We start from the raw sequence: 20,652 nt of genomic DNA, 5'->3' as shown, positions 1-20,652 counted from the left end.
TTTTCTTCTTTTTTTTTTTTCAATCCACCCATTTCTTATCTTGTATTTAGCTTGTAATGTTTGGTCAGGTAAGACCTGTTTGCAATAAATTTGTACAGCCCTTTTGCAAAAAGGGATCTCATTCAACAGCTAAATCTCCCAATCCCTACAACAGCAGAAGTTTAGTTCCCAGTTTTAACTTATAGTTAATTGAACGTGGCCTGTTAAACTAAAATTAAATACCTGACCAAATGTGACCATCTCAGTTTCATAAATGTAAATAGAAGCTTTCTCCTGTGTTGGAGTTTGTTTGTTTTCTTACAAATCATACTGTTACATAAGGCTATCATAAGACAATACTGAGACTTGTTTGTAGTTAAAAGTAAAGCATGATTCTCTGATATCCATGATGTTGATCCGTAGAAATACTACTAAAGAGAAACGAACACATGTGTACTTGTCTTTGCAAAATTCAGGCAGATTCAGTATGTACAAACCATACCAGTGTTATATGCTTACTATGCTTTGATTTAGAGTTTGGATTTTGCTGAAAAGTACAGATGGTTGTACTCTAAAAGCCTCTGTCAGGTTTTCCTTTAAGATATTTTTTAAATAACTTGATGAGGACTTCATTTGGAGTGCCATTTATCAATATAATCTCCGTAATAATGTATTAAACTACGTTTTTAAATTTGGGGGTTAGGATGATAGGTCTGATCTCTGAACAAGGGTGAGCAATGCCGTGTTCTCAGGGACTGGGACAGAACAAAAGCAACTAGGGATGTTCAAAAAGACATACAGCCTGCATGGCAAATGGAGTATTTCTTCCAGTGCCAGTAAGGTCTCAGACCAAGTGGGATGTTCACTGTCAAGAAATGTGTCTTCTCTCCACCAACTGTAGAAAGTCTGTAGGACTGCAGCTTAAATGCCCAGGGACCCACAGAAATGAGAGCTGGAAGGAACTGGGATTCTCAGTCTAGAAAAAGACTGAGAAAGAAACACAGCCTCAGTTCTGCATACAGGTGAGAACCAGTAAGTAAAGAGACATGGGAAAAAAAAATCTCATCTCCATACCTATGGTAGATATGAGGAGAAGATAAAGGCTTAAAAGACATCAGGAGAAACCAAGTCAAAGCTTTAGAAAAACTAGTTGTGTGGAGCAGAGCAATGCAGTAGCTGGGAGGCTGTGATGTCTTCATCACAGGTCATCAAGAACAGGTTAGACCAACGACTTAGCAGTGAGATAGGTGTTGATAGTCCTGCTTTAAAGGAGGGGGTGGACACAGATGACCTCTCGACCTCTTTCTGCCTCATGCTCTTGTTGTTTCTCTTTTTTTTTTCTGGATACAGAGTATATATTTAACCCAACAGGCTGCATTTAAACTAAGAGGGAATGTGATAGTTTTCTATATGGAAATAAAATTCCTCCTCATACTTTGGCACTCTCTGATGTTAAAAAAAAAAAAAAAAAAAAAAAAAAAAAACGAAAACACCTTTGGCTCAGCTCAGTCTGTCTTTTTTTTTTTCTCTCTCTCTTTGGTAAGCATAAGGCTGAGGCAGTTGGCAGAAGAATGTACTAAGGACAATTGGTTTTGGAAGCCCGCATCCCAGAAAGCACAGCAAATGTAAATGTCTCCTCAAATGTGCTTTAATTCTGCACTGCAGGATCTTTCTTAATTATGAGAATCAAAGTGCAGAGTGGAAAACTTAGGGTGTACCTGGTTTTCTGAATGGGACAGCAAAAGATGGGAGAGAGCTTTATGCCACTTGTCCTCCTAATGTTAGGGCTACAGTGGCTCTTGTGAAACATTTGTTGATTTAAACAGTGCAAGCAGAACTACTGATAGAGCCCATTACCTTAGCTGTCAGATTGGAGTCACTAAACAGTTGTAAGGTTGAGTTGGTTAAGTTACATGTAAGTATGCTCGTTGTTACAAATTGTGCTATTCCATTTATTTTTTTTCAGTGCATTTGCATCATCTTTCAAGCGTCTAATCAAGCATGAATTACCTTACTGCAGGTACAAGCAGTAAGTTATTTATCAATTTATCTTAGCTCTTTTTCTCTTTTTAATTCATTTTTATGAAACATTTTTTTTTCATATATTATGATAATTACTAAAATATATTTGAGAACTTAACAGGGAATAATCTTCCACCTTCAGTTTTGCCTTTCCTAACCTTACTGTTTCCTGATGGACCCTATTTAAGAGGAAACTAAAATCCACATGTAATAACAACAAAAGCAGTTACTTTTAACTACAAAAACAAACAGATGTGAGTATGTACTATAGCAGTGTAGCAACTTCAGAAATGTGAACTATCTTATACTGATCAAGAGCTGCCTACTTGAATGTATAGGAAGGCTAGAGCAATAGCTCTGAGACTAGTTTTTGTGACACGTTAATTCTGATGACCAATGATTTTTTAAAAGACAACCCTGTTAACTTTTCTTCCTGATACAAGAAAGCAGAAGGTAAATCATAGAACTGCTTGTTATACTCTGAGTAATGTGTCATCTCCATCCTACAGGTGGAGGAATTATGTGGTAGCAGTATCTGCTCCTGAAGCCCATAAATGGAGGAAGCCAGTTTAAGGAGACCACCAGAGCTGTCAGGCACACAAAAGTCAGCAAATCTGAAGAGCTGCCTGGGGAAGGAAAGGAAGGATGTCCAAAACCAATCACGGAAATCTTCAACTTGTTGGTCTGCACTCTCTGTCTCACTCTTTAGGAATGACTGTTTCCCATTCCTGATGCCTTCATCTGATGAGTCAGATGAGGCTGATGCTAACCAGCTTTCAAGAGGGCAAGCCATTAGGCTGAAATGGAGGTAGTCTCAGGAAATGGAAAACTTCTGCCTGCTATGTAGTATGAAAAACTCAGGGACATTTTTTCCCCTAATTTTTTGTTAGATTAAAACAACTCCGTGCAAAAACTTATGGTTGGAAATCGAACTAGGAGTCGAGCTAGGGAGTTGCGCCAGGCTCCTTATATTTCCTTCTTTATAGCTTCTGGACTTTATTTCAGTTAAATGTTTTTAAGATCAAACTTCTATGCTATCTGTAAATCAAAATACTATCAGTGGCCTCAAGTTTGGAAAGCCATTTAACTGGTTCTGTGACTAAATCACTGTCATCTCCATCTTGATTTAATCTCTTTCATAATGGCATTAAGAACTGCAGTACAGAGAGGCAGATCTTATGTCTGCTTCATGAAATGTGCTACTTGTACAGACATGCTGAGTTTTTGCCAGTTAAAAACATGCTTCACCACCCCTCTGATTTTTTTTTATGCCTACTGCACTCTAATTACATGAGCTAGTAAGCTTACATGTGTACATATCTCCAGGTTTACACGGTAAGTGACCAATGAAGAACATAGATTGATCAGTGTGTAATCAGCTTAATAGTGAATTTAGAAAGTGCGTTCAACATCAAAGATGTAGGGACACTTAGACCCTACATGCACGATCATTATAGTTTGGAAGGAAAACATTATAGTGTGTTTGATCAGTGATGAGAAGTAATTGTTAAATAGGAATTAATAAAGTTACCTTAGAATAAGTTTTCTGAGGACATCCAAAATAGAGCAAACAAAGGGTGTGTCTAGGGGTTTGTTAAAGCATTCATGTCACCTTGTTAATGTTGAGTGTCTTTTAAGAAGTTTTAGTTCTGCCTTTCCTCAGCAGTATATTTTATTATCAAATTCTTGTGAAAGTAGGAAATTGTATATATTAAAGCACAGGAAATCAAGGGAGGAAGACAGTGTTACACAATTCTAAATAAAAGATAAATTAACATGTTCAGCCACATAATTACAAGGGGAAGAGGACCTTGCTCTCTAAGCAGCAAAAACATAATGAAACACTTGTAGCTTTATTTCTTATGTGTAGCTCAGTTATACCCCTTAGTGTGGATGCTTGACGGCTGTTTACTTTCTTGATTAAAGTCTGACTATAGGGGTGAGCTGGGCCTTTTTCATCCTCACTAGAAAGAAAGGCACCATCTTTTGAATAGACTACATGAATATGCAGAATATGTCAGGGTGTTTGTATTGTTGAGCACATGTTGCAGGATGAGAGTATGGGAGAGACTGAGAATAAAAGACTAGAAAAAATAAAGATAAAAGGGAAAGTAGGGGCAAAAGGAAAAATATTAGAGAATATTATATGGAAAAGTTAGGAGAGAAGTGTGAAATAAAGCATAGAAGCAGAAGTAATTGTTTCATACTAAAAGTATCACAGTCACAGAATTCCCAAGGCTGGAAGGGACATCTAGGGATGCCTCCCACATGAGCAGGGTCACCCCGAGCTGTGTGTCCAGGAGTGCCCAGCCAACAGAGGAAACAACCCCTTTTTCATGGTTGGGATTTTGTACCAACTGCTCAGCAATCCCATCACAACACACAAGAAATTTAGGGGCAGATTTTGTTTGGTCCATCACTTATTGCGGTCATGATTGCTATCTGTAGCTGAAAGAAAGGGATGCAAACAAATAGGCTAGGTAAATGCAGGTCCAGCAATGTAAAAGTATGAGTTTGTTGATTGTTTTGGTTTTTATATTACAGTACAAGGATGATATATACACTTTCCGTAACAGTTGAGCTTTAGTTATACATGTATATTTCCCTCAGCTGAATATTATTTTGTCTTAGTCAGAACTACTAAAAAAAAAAAAAAAAGAAAAAGTAGTATGAATAAAATAAGAGTAATTTATTCTAGTATAAAAATATTTGCATAAATATTGATTAAAATTCTAATACACTACACATTTATTACATAGGTAGTCTAGCTAACCCAGATTTTTTTATAATACCTCTCTGCAGAGTGTTGGCTTAGCAAATTCAGAACATTTTACAAGATAAAATTGATCTTGATTGATTTATTGCTTGAAAAATTTTGAGCTTTTCAAGGTTATCTGATGAAAAAGTATGAATATGAAACAAACTGTTGTATTAATAACACCCCAAAAAGCAAAAAAATGTTTGATTAAGCACTTTGTAAATTTACAGTTTTATTATCTGAGGTGGGAAAATGGTGCCTTAAGTTTTTCTAAGGGAAAAAAAATATTTTTAATTTTAACATATAAGCACTATGTACCTCTGATATGTTCCTCATGGCAACCTCATAATTAAGCTGGTGTGTCAAATGAAAATAAAGCCTAAGTACCATTAGAGAAACTGAGCCAGATCCTAGATGCTTTAAAAGAACATAGCAGCATTTAAGCCAATGTGTGACTTCGAAAGGGGAGCCTTTGGTAAAGGGATGATGGAAAGAGGATAATCAGAGGTGTTTGGGGGATGGGATGCCAGGTCAGAGGGTCACAGTGACTGTAACCATAAGGTATGAGTACCATGCCAGGTGTGTGTATAGCATACCTTTCCACGGTCATGGTGTCTGGGAAAAGCACTTGGTGACTCAAAAAAGGCAAATGTTGCCTCCATCTACAAGGAGGAATATCTGGGGAACTGTCAGCCAAACTGACCTTAGTCTGTGGGAGGATTAGGCAGGTGATGGGGGACAGGCAGTAAGCCAAAAACTGCCTGACCAACCTGACTGCTTTCTATAACAAAAAGGGATGGACGTTTTATGTGGAGAAAGGGAGAGCAGGGGATGTCATTTACCTTGGCTTCAGTAAGACTTTTGACACAATTATTTGCAGACCTTATTTAACCACACTGGAAAGGTATGAACTAAACAAGAGGAAGATTTGGTGTAAAATTGGCTGGACCCTTAGGCTCAAGGGTTGTGATCCAGTAGCAGACCCAGCTGGTGGCTGGAATCCTGGGGCTGATACTGTGTGACATCATTGTCAGTGACCTCAGTGATGAGATGAAGTGTACCCATGGCAAGTTTGCAGATGATGACAGACTGGGGAGGTGTGGTGAATACACTGGAGGGACATCAGCAGGCTGGAGAAAAGGGCTGGCAGGAACCTCACAAATTCTGACAAATGGTGATACGGCATCCTTGAGCTGGGATGGAATAAGTGTCCACGTTACGAGCTGGGGGACTGAGTAGGTGAAATAGCTTTGCAAAAAGGGATTTGTGGATGAGCAGCAACTCAGCCAGCAGTGTGCGCTTGCAACAGAAGCCAATGGCATCCTGGGCCATAATAACAAGAGCCATATTCCAATCCGTGGAGTATGTGTAAGATTGCATCTGGACTACTGCATCCTCATTTGAGCTCCCGAGTACATAAAAGTCAATGATATAAAAAGGCAAATACAGTAAAGTGCTGCCAAGGAGGTGAGGTGGCTGGAGCAAATGGCATGCAAGTAGCAATTGAGAGGGTTGGGTTATTCAGTCTTATGGAGAGAATGCAGATGGAAATTTTGTTGTTCTCTTCAGCTACCTAATGGGTAGGTATAGAGAAGATGGAGCCTTCTTGGAAGGTCACAGTTGCCTTTTAACTGTGAGAGGTAACAGACACAAGCCGGAACATACTTGTTAGATAGAAAGGAAAACAAACAAACAAAAAACCCAGAAACCTCAGAAGTGTGGTCAAACACTGGAACAGGTTGCTCAGAGATGCTGTGCAATCTCCTTCCTTAGAGACAGAAAAACTTGGCTGGATATGACACTGAGAAAGCTGGTATAACTTCAAAATTGTCCCTACTTGGAGCTGAGGGTTCAACCAAAAGATCTTGAAAGGTCCCCTCACCCTAAAGAGGGTGAAGATCATACAGAAGATTTACCTGATTTAAAATTTCATTTTGATTTCTTTGTGGATTTGAGTTAGGTATATACAGTATCTCTCTATATATAATTGATGTCATAAAGACCATATCTAAGTTGTCTTGGGAATGTTAATGAGTAAGTGGGGACTCAGTTCTCCATAAAGGTGGGCAGAGTGATTATACAGGGTAAATGCAGCTGCTCATGGAAAAAAATGTTGTGCACCAACAGCTGCTCTACATATAGCCCTGATGTCAGCAGGTGCACATAAACCCCTCTTTGTTATGTGTAAAAGCTGGAGATGGAGCTTTACGAGACAGCAGCCATACCTAAGTGGCTTCCCAAGTTCATGAGCATTCAACAAATTGTTAATGGCCTTTCACCTGATGGAAGAATAACTTTCCAGCTTATTTGAAAAGCAGGCAAGAACATTCCTGTGTATGTTAGTTTTATTCACACTACTCTGTGTGCCAAATTTTGTAGAAATTCACTGGGGGGGAAGGGAGGATTTAAAAAGAAAATTAAAACATATGTTTATTCTGATCAGTGAAACATTATTACACTCAGAATCTCCTTTTTTTTTTCTTCTTCTTCTTATTGATCTGGGGGGAAAAAAAAAGTTATGATGAGGAAATTTAAGCAAACTTCACTGAAAATTCAAAGGAATTAAAAGCTTCTGTCTGTGTTAAGTTTCACACCAGGAAAGGTTTGCAGATCACAGTGAATAATCAAGTGACTGTACAATGTGATGCTGTGAACAAAATAGCCAGCAAGGTTAGAAGTCTAAGTGGGAGGAGGATGAACATGGGAGGATGACAGAATGCATATATTGCTCTTGTTTTAAACTGGAGAAGCTTCTTGTGAAAAGTGAAACCCATCTCTACTCAGCTTAATGCAGTGCTGGTGCAATACATTGGAGGGGATTCAAAGAGCCATAAAGCTGAATAAAATCCAGCACTGAAGTGTGTTTAGTGAATCCTTTTCCCTCTGGAAGACGATGCTTTCCCTTTAAAGAACAGCAATTAGGAATAACATAATTCCTGGCCTTTGTACACAGTGATATTTTTGACCAGGGTTTTGTATTCTGGCCCTAGATGACAAAACGTATTTGCTCACGAGTTAGCAGCTTATAACAAATTTCAGAGGATCCAAACATATGTGGAGGTAGTTAAATCCCCTCTCTCACCCAGTTTGCCAAGGACACTCAGCTGCTTCAGACTGAGGGGTTTTCTCAGTGCTGAACCCATAAACTTTGTGGTAGGTGGGCAATCTGTTGTGTTTGTACTGCAGCAAGGTAAAAGGCCTGCCTTGCTCTTCCTGGTGGATTTAGGTAATAATTTAATAAGGAGTTTTGGTTACTTTGAAGGATGTGCAGGGTTGGACAAAATCAAGGATTTTTAAATAAGAAATACTGGAATTAAAATTACCTGTGCAATTCTAAATTATACTGCTTATGGTCATAATATCAAAGACACTATTTTTTTCCCGGAGGACCACTGCTTCATTTCGCATAGGGGAATGAATGTGTCATGACCGTGAGGTAAATGAGATTATTGCCTGTATAACAGTTAGCTTATTTGCTACAGAAATTTGCACAGATATAACAAATGAGACCAGAGGAAAAGCTCTATCTCTTTGCCCCAGGTTTCTTTCCACATACAAGCTGCTCTCATTTGCCATGTTATTTCAAGGCAATATTCTGAGTTCTCTGCGCTTCAGCCAGAACAGCCCTTCGATCTCTTTGCTGACTGCCTGTCTATGGGCAAGTTGGAAGAGCTTTCTGCAAACACAAGAGTTTCTCTGCCTGAGCACGACCGATGCGCAGGGACATTCCCAACAGTTGTCCTCTCCAGTTGCAGCAGCCCAGCACTGGAGCATGCCCACTTGGAGTGATGCCAAAAGCATAAAAGGGTGGCATTTGGGGTAGGTAGGATCTCTTGTTAATTTAGCAGCAAAGCTAAGCATATGTAAATTATCCCCTCCATCGCCCCAGCTTCCTAATGTGACAAAATTATACCATACCAAAGTTCCTTCTCCAGAGGAGGAAAATATTAGAAGTTTTCAGTGGACAGAGGAAACAAGCAGGGCAGAAGGTTTGCCTTAAATTTGTTTTGAGAGACAACTGAACTATTATTACTGAGTGAAAGAAAAAAAGCAAAACAAACAAACACAAAAAAAAAAATGAGTCAGACGAGCATGGGGAAACACAAGCAGCACTGGTACAACAGCAAAATGTAACTACCAAACAAAGTTTATGATAAAAAACAGTATCAGAGTATCTGCTGAGCCAGCCATACTATCGGTAACTATGTATAATGCCTGGATAACTGCAGAAAAACTTAGGGCTACGTATTAATGTGAGAAAACATTAAAAATAACAATTGTTAGAGCCTGTAGAGTATAACTCGCCATTAGTGATAGTTGTGAAAACGTAAGGCTGATCTTTTAAGACAGCATTTCTGCATCACGGCTTGCCTGCAGAACTAAAGGGCAATGTTTAACAACCATCCTTCGGCCCTCAATAATTTTTAACTCGCATCTCCCCATCCTGCGAGAGAGTCGGTGCTGCTGCACGGTTGTGCGGCGGTGCCACGATTTGCACGCAACGCGTTTTCCTTTTTTTTTATTTTTTATTTTGTTTGGGGGGGGGGGGGGAAATAAGACCACCCCCTTCTTTTTGGTGAAGACGGGCCACTACAAGGGAAGCGCCCCAGTCCCGCAGCGGGCTGCGTTTAAAGTCTCGCCCTGTGAGGGCGAAGGACTTTTTTTTTTCCTTTTTTTTTTTTTTTTTTTCTCTCTCTTTTCCTTTCTTCTCCCCCCTCCCTCCCCTTTTTCCCCTCGGTGGGTGCAGGGCTTGGGGGGAGCGGGGCTGCCATTGTCCCCGGGGGCGGGCAGCGGGACGGCCCCGCGGCCCGGGGGGACATCGGCCGGGGGTGGCGGCGCCTCGGTGCCACCCAGCCCGGCTGGGATCGGCTCGGCTCGGCTCGGCCTCCCCCAGCGCGGGGCCCGGCCGCTGCCGCTGTGCCCGGGGGCAGGGGGGGGGAGTGCCTTGTGCCTCCCCCCGCCTCCTCCCCGTCCAGCCCTCCTCTGGGTAGAAGAAGGAGGGGAGGAGGAGGAGGAGGAGGAGGGCGAGTGGTGGGAGGGTCTCTGCATTGAAATAAACAAGCAGGCAGTTATTAAAACGGGAACATGGCGGCCGCAGCCCCAGCTTCAGCTTCGGCTTACAAAGCGAAGGTCAGCGCCGCCGGCGGCCGCGGGGGACGCCGCTGACCCCGGTACCGGCTCCCGCACGCCCCCCTCGGCCCCGTGCTCGGCGGGGGGGGTGTGCCCCGGGCCCCCCCACGCCTCCCCGACGGGCACCGGGGGCCGCCCGGGGCCGCGGAGGGGCGGCGTTGGCGGGCGGCTGCCCCCGCGCTGACGCCGGCCGAGGGGAGCCGGGGGGGGGGGGGAGGAACCGGGCGGGGGTCGCGGCCCCCTCGGCGGGGAGGTGGAGGGGAAGAGGGGCTGCGGGGCTGCCCCTCGAAGGGGCATCGTGCGCGCACACCCCCCTTTTTTGGGGGGGGAGGGTGGGTACTGCCCCGGGACGCACCCCCTCCCTGTTGTTGGGGGGGGTGGTCGGGGGGTGCATGCACCGCACCCTGCCGCCGCCGGGCCGGGGGGGGGTCGCTTTGCTGCGGCCAGGCCGGCCGGAGGTGGGGAGCCGCCTCCCCGCGGCTGCCGGGGGGAGAAAGTGGGGGGAAGGCAGGGGGCGCCGCGGGGGGGCGCGGGCATCCGCCGGGGGAGGGCATGGGGCAGAGCGGGGCTCGGAGGGGGGGTTTCGGAGGGGTGTTTAGGATCCCCCCCTCTCCTCGCACGGGAAACTTGCAGGGAGGGTCTCTCCCTCCCCGCTGACAAAAGGGCTGATTTGGGGAGCAGGGCGGTGTTCGCCCCCTCCCCTTCCCCCGGCTGACAACGGCTGGGGGCCGCTCCGTTCCCCTTACGCCCCCTCCCACCCCGCTTCCCTTTTCCCTTCCCATCCCGGCTCGGCTCTGCTCGGCTCCTCCAGGTGCCCTCTGCCCTTCCCGGTGGGCCGGGGCGTGCTGGGGGGAAGGAGGGGGCAAAGCGGGCAACTTCTGCGAACTTTCTGCGCGGGGGTTGCGCCTGCGTGTGCGCGCCGGGCCGGGCGAGCCGAGCCGGGGCCGGGCCGAGCCGAGCCGAGCCGCGGAGGCTCCGCGTTCGCGCAGCCCCGGGGCGGCCGCCGGCGCCTCCCGGGAGGGGTGGGTGGGGTGGGGGCCCGGCCGCCGCAGTGCCGTGTGGCTGCGTGTGTGCGCGGGGCGGGGAGGACGAGGAGGAGGAGGAGGAGGAGGGATGGCAGCCGGCTGGGCGCGGGGTCCCCGTGCGGGCGGGGCGGGCGGCGCCGCGCTCACCGCGGGGCTGCAAGGACGGGGGGGCGGCGGTGGTGGTGGTGGTGGCGGCAGTGCCGGGAGCGCCGGGAGCGGGGCCCCAGGCTTTTGGGGCGAGGGGGGAGAGGTGCCCCAAGCCCTCCTCCCTCCGCGCAGCGCGGGGGCGCTGCGGGCCCCCCGCTGCCGCCGCGCTCCTCGGGGGCCGCCGGGCGCGGAGTAACCGCGGAGTAACCGCGGTGTAACCGGAGCCGCGGGGTCCGAGCTGGTCTCACCCTCGCTACTTGTGCCTGAAGTGTGTGTGTGTGTGCAGCCCGCTGTCTGAATGCACTTGTAATTTAGCCAGGAAGCAGCCTCCTTGTGAAAGGAGGCCGGCTTGCTTGTTGGGCAGTAATCGATTGCTGGGTTTTCTCCTTACGCTTTTATTTTATTTCGGGGTAGTCGGTTCGGTTATAAAGCCTATTCACCTGCTTCCTGCAATATTTTTATGCTGTTTAAGACTAGTTTGAGCTCAGCGTATTGTGTCTGGCTATGACAGTTACAGCAAAGCTCTATTGCCACTGTAAATAAGTAGGCAGTTTAAGGCTGCCACTCTTTTTACTTAAAGCATTTCTTGTTGCTGTTCTTACTTCGCTGCCATTGTGCCTGGCAGCAGTCATTTGTTCTCATCCCTTTGGGTTTTTACCTACTGAAGTATAAAGTCAACTCTGGCCGGTTAATTTCCTCTCTCCTTACAACCTGATAGCAGTGTTGGGCCACCTGGTGGGCTCCTCTCCTGGGGGATCCCTCTGAGAGGCCGCCTGGGCAGGGGGAGCTCCTGATCCACTGTGCTGGGTGCTCGCAGAGAAATGGCAGCATTGGGCGCCCTCGAGAGCCTCACATTTAAGCTGTTATTCCCCAAAGCGGGGCTCTTGTTCCCTTATGAAAAGTGTAGGACCCCTGTGAATGAAAATTGGCCGTTTTACCACAGATTGTGTAGGTACTGCACCTCCTACGTAGTTTTCAGAACACTTGCTTGTTTACATCAGCAGTGGCGTCATAAATAGGGTACATCAGGCTCATGCAAATTTGCACATACATCTATGTTTGCAGGCATGTGTGGACACCCATGCATTTATGTTCCTTACTTTGACATTTCTAATATAGCCCTCAAGTAGCTGTATTACACTGGAACACAGAAGTTGGCTCCACTGTGTCCCAGGAGATAAAAGATGTAAATTTGCCCCCTTGCCCTCCCCAGGTTCTTCCCTAAGTTTATAAAGGTACTATGATAAGCTTAATGTCCGTTTGTGATCTGGGGTCTTGAGCAAAATAGTCATGGAATCAACCCTCAGAAATACTCAGAACAGTTTTAAAAAGAACAGTTGATCCTAAATGTCATACAAGTATTTGAAGAATCGTGTAATTTTTACAATGTTTGTATCTCATTTTGGTGAGCATTATGCAATAAATGCCTGACAAAGGTGGTGTAATCATGTCTTTTTTTTTTTCAGCCAGCAGCTTCTTTCATTTTGCATAAAAGCTGAAGGTTTCTCAACTTCATATTTTCTCAAGCTTGTGCTCTTTACTAGCAAAAGGATCCGTATACTACATTGATACTTCATGAGTATCTCTGTAGTTTCTGAAGATGCTTTTTTGCAAGATGTGTAGCTCTTATGTTCCTCTTTGTGTGTCCTGGTGGTGTCAGTGCTATATTTGAAACTCAAGACATTTGAGGAAGGAATACATTATTTCTATCAAGAATGATACTGTTGGAATAAAACAAATCAGTTTTAAGCTCTTAAACCATAGCTACATCATTTGAGAGTGAAAATGTTCAAAGATTGTTCCCCTTGGACAAAAATGGGAAAATATTAGGGATTTGTTCACATAGGAAGTAGTGTATTGTATTAAACTGGAGCCATGAAGTCAAGATTAATTATTTAAGAATAATTGTGTTTTTATAATCCTTTAGGTTACAGCTTGCTCACTGTAAGTCTGCAAGGCTCTGTCATGAGAATGAAAGTGTTGATGTTCAACACTTCCCTCCATCGTTGAAAGAGAGTAAGAGCTAGTCCATCTGCAGAGAGCACAGGTTTTTTCAGCAGGAAGAACAAAGTCATTGGGAAAGACAGCTGCTACTACAATACCCACAGTCTTCTGGCCCTTCCCTTTGTTGCTGATGTCACTGTCTTATTGGCAAAATCTGGGGATCAACATTGAGCCTGAGTTTTGGTAGCACCTGAAATGGGAATTGTGGAAATTGCAGAGGCTTGTGATACTTAAAGCCTTGAGGATGCTGTCAGCCCATTGAAGAGAAAAAGCTGAGCGTGAGACTGGTGCCAAATTCAAGTATAAATGTAACTCTCTTTGTCTGCTCAGTACTAATAGATTGTGCACTGAAGAAAGGCAATGCTGAGCTAATGCTGTTTCTGCCACATTCATTTTTTGTATGTTTGCTGTGCTTAGCCTCTCTAAACAATGCAATTTGTATTCAAGTACGTATAAAGTATTTAATGAATTCATGCGTTTTCTTCAGAATTCTTACCTACATTAAAACGTTCAGTATTCTTTTATTTCTGTGTTTGGCTTCTGGCTTCTGAGGCCAAAGGTGAGATGTGTTGTTGCACGGTATAGACCCTGGTGTGTGACTTAGCATTTTAAGCTAAGGACAGAGTAATGTTGATATTTACTTTGTAGAAGCTATATTACAGCATCCATTCATGCACTCGCTTTCTACTATTAGCTAATTTAGTTACAGATGGCTACTCTGGCAGGATCCCTTATTTTTATTTTTAAATAAGGTGAAGTTCAGTGCACTACTTTATTTGTGTTAGTTGTTAAAACATTCTCATGCTCCTGGTGGCAGATAAAGACAAATCTGTCAATGTAATGCTGAGAGCAAGGGAGGCGGAGAGGGAGAAACAGGGAGGGACTGGGGGGGGGGAACCCTCCTGAGCATATGGAGACATCCAGAAAAAGATGTGCATCGTCAGCTGTGATTCCATTGTGTGCTTGCAGACAGGAGCTGAGCTTTTCTTCTCCTGGGAATTTAAACCTTACAGAAGTATTCTTTGACTTTTACCCGTCAGGGTAATTGAGCTTAGATAACGTGCGCTTCACATATTTGTTATAGATAGCATTTTGATAATATTTTTAAGATTTCAGGGGAGACATGAAACACAAGGAATCCTGCTCTGTGTTGGAGTTGCAGTTTGAACAGGCGTGCATATAGGTGAAATGGTAACTTCGAGTAGTTAGAATAATTTGTAATGTTACATCAGTGGTTACATATTACTAAAGCAGCTTACTGGTTCTGAGGCTAATAGTTTGTCAGCAGTATTTGCATTATGCAAACACTCCCTATTTTTAATGATTCAGTAGCTTAGCCTCTTCAAAATATACCAAGTAGAAATGGGACATGGAAAATGACAGCTTGTGTAGTTCAATCAATTTAGGGTGCAGCATTTAAAAATAAAATAAAAATCCAAGCTAAAACAAACAAACAAAAAACAACACCACAAATCATCATGGTGTATTTTTAAATAAGGGCTTAAGCAAACAAACAAAAAATCCAAAACAAACCAATTTTGTCAGTGTAGTGATGTGAGTATTCAGAAATAGTTTTTTTTTTTTTTTTTCATTATGTAAATTCATGTTAATACTGAGTGGAAGAAATTCATTTTCTTCTGCTCAGTCCTACATTTACTTATTACCTAGAACAGTGTTTCCTCTCCTGAGCATTTAGAATACTTTTGCTGCTTTATAAAATTACTTTGGGTTGATGAATAGCTCAAAAAATACGTCTTGAATGTGGTGGATTCACTGCATTACATTTTGTTAATATTTATGATTTTTCAATCTTGTTCTATGGAAATAAAATGTTATTCAAGTTAAGTGCAATAGAAATTTTACTTAGTTTTATGGAAATAATACAGGCACAATTCCTACAGAAAGTGTATGGTCACTGGGGTGCTTGGCTTTTTGAAGTTTGAAATTAGTTCATTAATTTAAATGTCTAAAGCTATACAACAACACATTAACAATACACACTTTTTTTTTTCTTCTGCAGCTGCATCATTATACCATTCCAAGCCTTGCATTTCCTTAAATGGCTTCCATAACAATCTCCCATTAATACAGTTACTGGCATATATTATTCTTTCTTTGCTCTCATTTTCACAGCTACGACTGATAGTAAATCTCACTCTTTCAGTGAGTGCGCTATGATTAGATTTTTCAGGAGCCTTTTTGTAATATTCCTCTGCTTTTTACAGGTAAGATGCAGTGCCCTCTCTGCAAATCCTAATTTACATTTTTCCTTTTTTTTTTTTTTTTTTTTAACCTGAAGTTACTTCTTATTTAGAAAGGATAATATAACATGGACTATTTTAGCAAAATATATGGGAAGCATTAATGTATTAATGAAAGGGCAGGGACAAATTAAAGATATTTACCAAAAATGTTGATTTATCCATAAATCTCAGGTAGTACAGGTCACGTGAGCTTCTATGGGGGGGGGGGAGGGGGGATCCTTGGATATAGTGAGATCATATATCTGATGTAGTGATGACTGAGTGTTGCTATTTTGATGCTTTTTTAGTGAGCTATGTAAGACATATTGTTGCTCTTTGGTAGGATTTATAGTGGACATATCACAATTGGCTGCTTTATTGGCTGCCTCAGTGGAAAAGTCTGGGATTGAAGAATGGGGATGGAAAGTGAAATAACATTTTACTTGTTAGGTCAGAATTATTATGGAATCCTATTCTGTCCATGTGGTAATTCATCTGTGTGTGAACAGATTTAGTTTTTCATTGCTGTCAGTATTGATCTCTAATGAGCCTTACAAATGGATTTTGAAGAAAATTACTCCAATTAAAAACAATGTAGTTTGTCACTTATTTGTACCTCACAGATTATGTAGGAAGTACTAAATTGCATTTAAAAAGAAAACTTTATGAGGAAGGAGGAAGTTCTGCCTATGAATAAATTTGATAGTGTATACTGACACTTTTATTGCAGGTAGTTTATAAACTTACAAATTCATTGCATATCTGTGTGACAGAATCAAATTTAAAAAAAAAAAAAGTCAAGGTCATATGCTTTTCATACCTGTGCAAGTGAGAGTTCAGACATCACCTGGTTTACAGTGCAGATTACTTTCCATTACGCTCCTTCCACCCTGTTTTGAGTTTGCCAGGCAGCTCTTCAGTTTCCATCCTTTACTGTTTCTAAAGTGATGTCAGGGCTTGCAGACCAACCACTGAGGTTATTCCCAGAAATAAATGCAATTATCTTCAACTAATTTCACTTGCTGCCCTTACACAAATTTGTACCTTGGTCTCCAGAGAAACGAGTGATGTCCTCTTCCTTTCCTAGCAATTTCTTAGAAGAGTTTCTTTGAGTAGAAAGATTGTGAGCTTATACAGGTGAATACATTATTTACTTTATCTAATTTAAGTTGCATTATCTAATTTCAATTGCAGTTTCAAGAAGAATACTTCTTCAAGTCAAGTCTGCATACTTATATTTTTTTTGAAGAAATCTGAATTTAAAACCAGGATTATGTGATTTCGTTTTAGTAGAACTAGGATACTTGTTGCCTTTATTTTATTTATTTATTTATTTATTTTTAAGTCAACCTGTTGATACTTTACTGGCTCTAAAATGCAGCTCTAGTAACATAGTTTAAAGCTTTCCTTTTTAAGGATCACAGCTTTGATACAAAGATACTGCATTACTAGTGAGGCCATGGAATGTTTTGCTACGGTTTTGCATGAAATTAGCGTTAACAGACAATAATGTTACTTTAAAGACCATTCCTTAGCATAGGAGTGAGGGAATCTGAAGACTGTATGTGATCAAAAAAAATATATTCACTAAGCTTGTATGTATTAAATAAAGGTCTATTGCATGTATGTCTGAAAGTGGTTGTCTTGCGCTCCCTTATTTTTAGCTAAACCGTAGCTTGTAGTGTTGATATTTTGTTCTCTTCACAATGTAGTCTTTATGGGGCAAGAAGGTAACATATCTTACACTGCTACAGGTAGCTACAATACAGATGTCTGTTTGCACTGTAGAAAATAAATTATTGTGAAAGAATGGAAAATAAATATGTGAAGTGGTTTGAAGTCATGGGATGTTATTTTGGGCCTTATCAGTTGCACTTAGTTATTATGTTTGCCTTTTTAAAGTTTTCTTTCACACTCCAGTCTATGGAAGATTGAATGGTGGTGTTGGAAAGCTACAAGTGTGCAGAATAGTTACTATGATATATTCCATGTTTATATCATAATTTAAATCATTTTTATGATTTTTATATCATAAATGTAAGTCATAATTTGTGCACTGTTTAGGGCAGAGGCTCTTTCATCATATAGGCCTCAGAAAAAGGCCTACATATAGGTCTTTGAGCACCACCAATAAAGGTATATTACTGTGAAAGCTGGCTTTGTGCAAGGGTAGTTTCTCTTCAGTTTTCAGGGGCATCCCAAGAACCTTCTGATTCTTGTGGGTGTGATTTGCAGGGGAATAGGTACTAGCAATGCCTTGTTCCAGGGTTGCTTTCACTTTTTATTTCAGAAACTTTTTATTTCCTTGAGAAAGGAAAACAAGGAATAATAGGTAACTTCAGTGTGCAGCGTTTATCAGTTTTCCTCACTGATAATCTAGTTTAATTAGAAGTATAAATCTGGAATATACCATGTGTTTGGATACATGAAGCTTGTCACCGGTTTATGTACAATTTAAGACTTACTTAAAAAGAAAGACTTTATTAGTAGTATTTTAAAGATAGTATTTAACCTATGAAACTGTCATGTATTGTCTTGGTTTTCAGTCAGCCCTATCGTTGTTATTTAAAATGTTATACAAATAGGAAACATAAATAAATGGAAATGACAAATTTTGCTGATCTTTCATCATTGTGGCACTGTGCCCAGTGAGCTGTAGAGGAGTCATTGGGAATCATGTTACTCATGTGCAGACTCTGAGCAGTGATATTGGAAGGCCACATAGATCAGGAGATGAGGACCCCAAAATAAACTAGCAGGAGGAAAACACCAGCCATACTCGTGGTTGAGAGACAAGATGGTACTTGAGTAGTGCCCATCCTCCTTTGCTGGTGTGCAGCAGCTGAAAAGATGGTCATGAGGAGGAGGATTCAGCCCTTCTGGAGTTGGGAGATGAATGGAAAACAATTCTGTCTGCACAGACACTCTTGTTATTATTGCAATCCTATGGCAAAGGGCCATACCACCATGGCTGGAGCTGAAGCCCTTGCTCTCTGCCTTTGGCCTGAAGGGCACCCAGTGGCTATGCCTCATCATCTGCTTGGGTAGTGGCTTCTCCTACTGAATCCCTCTGAACTGCAGGTGTCTGGCAAAATTTGTAATTCCTGCTAAAGTGCCAAATGATCTGGTATTTTACTTATTTTACCCCAAGACATAACCATGTTTTGCATGAATGAGGGCAAACTGCAAAACCAAAATAAAAATTAAAAAAAAAAAAAAAGTTTTGTAGACCTTGTATAATTCTTAGGCATTCCTGAGACAGTAATGTTTTCAGATCTTCTGTGTATGTATTTTATACGAAAACACTTCTTTTCTTAGTGGGTCCTCTGAATAACCTGTTACTGTAGCGATATCCTGTCTGAACTAGAAAAAAATCAGCAGATTTTATTTGAAGAAGATTTTTTGTGAGATGGCGATATTGACAGGAATCATATAGTTGTCTAGAAATCCCACTTTTCTTGAGGCATAATTAGTGCTTTTTGTTACTGTTTTGTTGTTGTTATTATTTTGTTATATCATAGCTTATCTTTCATTTTCTTTATGTTCTGCTGAGAAAGACAAGTTAGAAAACTTTTTGGTAGCTTGCTTGGATATATTTGACATAAAGTACTTGTCTGGCTTTTACAAACAGGAGTCCAGGTATAATATTTTTATGGACGGTGTCATGTTACTATTACCTACCTGTTCTTCTTTTCTGAAGAAATGTACATTGCTTTGTGATGCTTGTCTTCTGCTCTTCTGGTATCTTAAGTTCTGTACTAATGAAGAGATATTTGTTGTTGTTTGCTGGTTGGTTGATTTTGGTTGTTTTTTAGTTTGTCCACCAATACTCATCATTCAAGTCAGAGGTCTTGTAAGTGGAGAAGAAACATGCTTCTACACGTACAATTTTTAATAATGTTTGAGAAGCATTTTGTAAAAAACACCAGTTTCTCCTTTTTAGAGATTTGAAACTCATATGTTACAAAGTCAGCCAGCCAAGCAGTCAACCAAAAAAGGAACCAAGCACTTTTGCAGAGAGTTCCCACAGATTCTTTTGTGAAAACAAGGACTACATACCATGTAAATTAATTTAAACATCCTAGTTACTATCACTGCAAATTTGCAGGAGGTAGCAGGTAAAGAGGAAGCTGTGTGCCTGGAGTGATTGTGCGACTATAAGGACATTGTTGTGTCTGGAAAAAGAGATAATGTTCTGCAACACGCATAATGTTTCCCTCATGATGTTATGCTTAAAAGTGAGATGTGCTAGCCATTGTATTTTAATTTTTCTTCGCCTGTCTAAAAAAAAACAAACAAACAACAACAACAAAAAAAAAAAAACACAAAAAAAACACTAATCTTTTTCTCAATTTTGTTCACAGCATATCTGAGATGCATCTGAGTATTGGGGTCCTTCACACACACAGCCTCTAGAACTCCCTGCCTGCCTTGCTGTGTCTTGGTGAGTTCTCCCTCATGTTTAATTAGACCACCTTACAGTTTTATCTCCTTTTCTGAGGAATTTGATGTGAGACATCTTAAAGTGATTGTGTGGATACAGCAGAACAAACCCTGGTTTTAAGTAATGTGTGATATTACAGTCAGAGGAAATACGAACATTTTAGACACTTTCAACAATTATGCTTGAACTGGTTATGAAAGCAGGGACCTTGCTTTAGCTCCAGGACCAGGAACGGGACTCTGTTCTGCTAAGGCTGAAGGGGATAAATATGTGATGCTCCTGCACATGAAGTTTGTTTGATACTTCATTCTTTAATGAAGGAACTGGTGTTTTTCCTATGTGCTGATTATGGTCTGTCTTTCTGTGAAGGTTGAGTATGAAGTAATACAAGCTTTTCCATCCAACTATCTGCACTAATAAATTACTTAAATTGAGGGCTGAAATAGGTATAATGACACTGATGACTTAAACTGCTTGTTGCTCAAGAATTACTGTCTGATGGCTCCATCAGGCAGTGCTGTGCCTGTTTAACTCTGCTCACAAGAAGGGATAATACCACTGAGAATTAGAAAACAGGACCCCTGTGGATTGTTTAAATGCAGACTAATAATAGTTTGGTACTGCAGTGAAAGAAAGTAGAATATAAATGCTGTGTTTTTATTTTAGGTATGTTTAATATATCAATACACTCACTTGGTATAAATCTTTTACAAATACGCATTTGAGATTTTATGTGAGAACCTTTTCAGGGTACTCATGAATAAATGTTGTCTTTTAACACATAGAGTGACTTATTAAGGTCAGAAATATGTATTTTTGAGGCTTGCACACTAAATATAGAGGTGGGGAGTGAGCCAACTAAGAAGGGTTTGGGTTTTTTTGGGGCATAGCTGTTTATAC

At 41.6% G+C, this 20,652-nt stretch overlaps 1 protein-coding gene across 2 annotated transcripts in view; it reads left to right on the top strand.

Moving 5' to 3' along the window:
* The first annotated feature begins 9,826 nt into the window (after positions 1-9,826).
* The window catches only part of NCOA2 (nuclear receptor coactivator 2), a 194,038-nt gene continuing 183,212 nt past the window's right edge, over positions 9,827-20,652 (top strand). Inside the window, exons 1-2 of one of the 2 annotated variants that reach the window (XM_032183173.1) lie at positions 9,827-9,889; positions 19,673-19,752. The gene's annotated coding sequence lies outside the window, so the exon portion shown is untranslated. Of the gene's footprint in view, positions 9,890-9,909; positions 9,931-19,672; positions 19,753-20,652 lie in introns of those variants that run through there. The other variant, XM_032183174.1, reaches the window with a different exon arrangement.

The sequence above is a fragment of the Aythya fuligula genome, chromosome 2 (assembly GCF_009819795.1).
Source record: "Aythya fuligula isolate bAytFul2 chromosome 2, bAytFul2.pri, whole genome shotgun sequence".
NCBI classification, from domain to species: Eukaryota; Metazoa; Chordata; class Aves; order Anseriformes; family Anatidae; genus Aythya; species Aythya fuligula.
The sequence above is the reverse complement of the archived record's forward strand: the minus strand, read 5'-3'. Positions and strand labels throughout refer to the sequence as shown.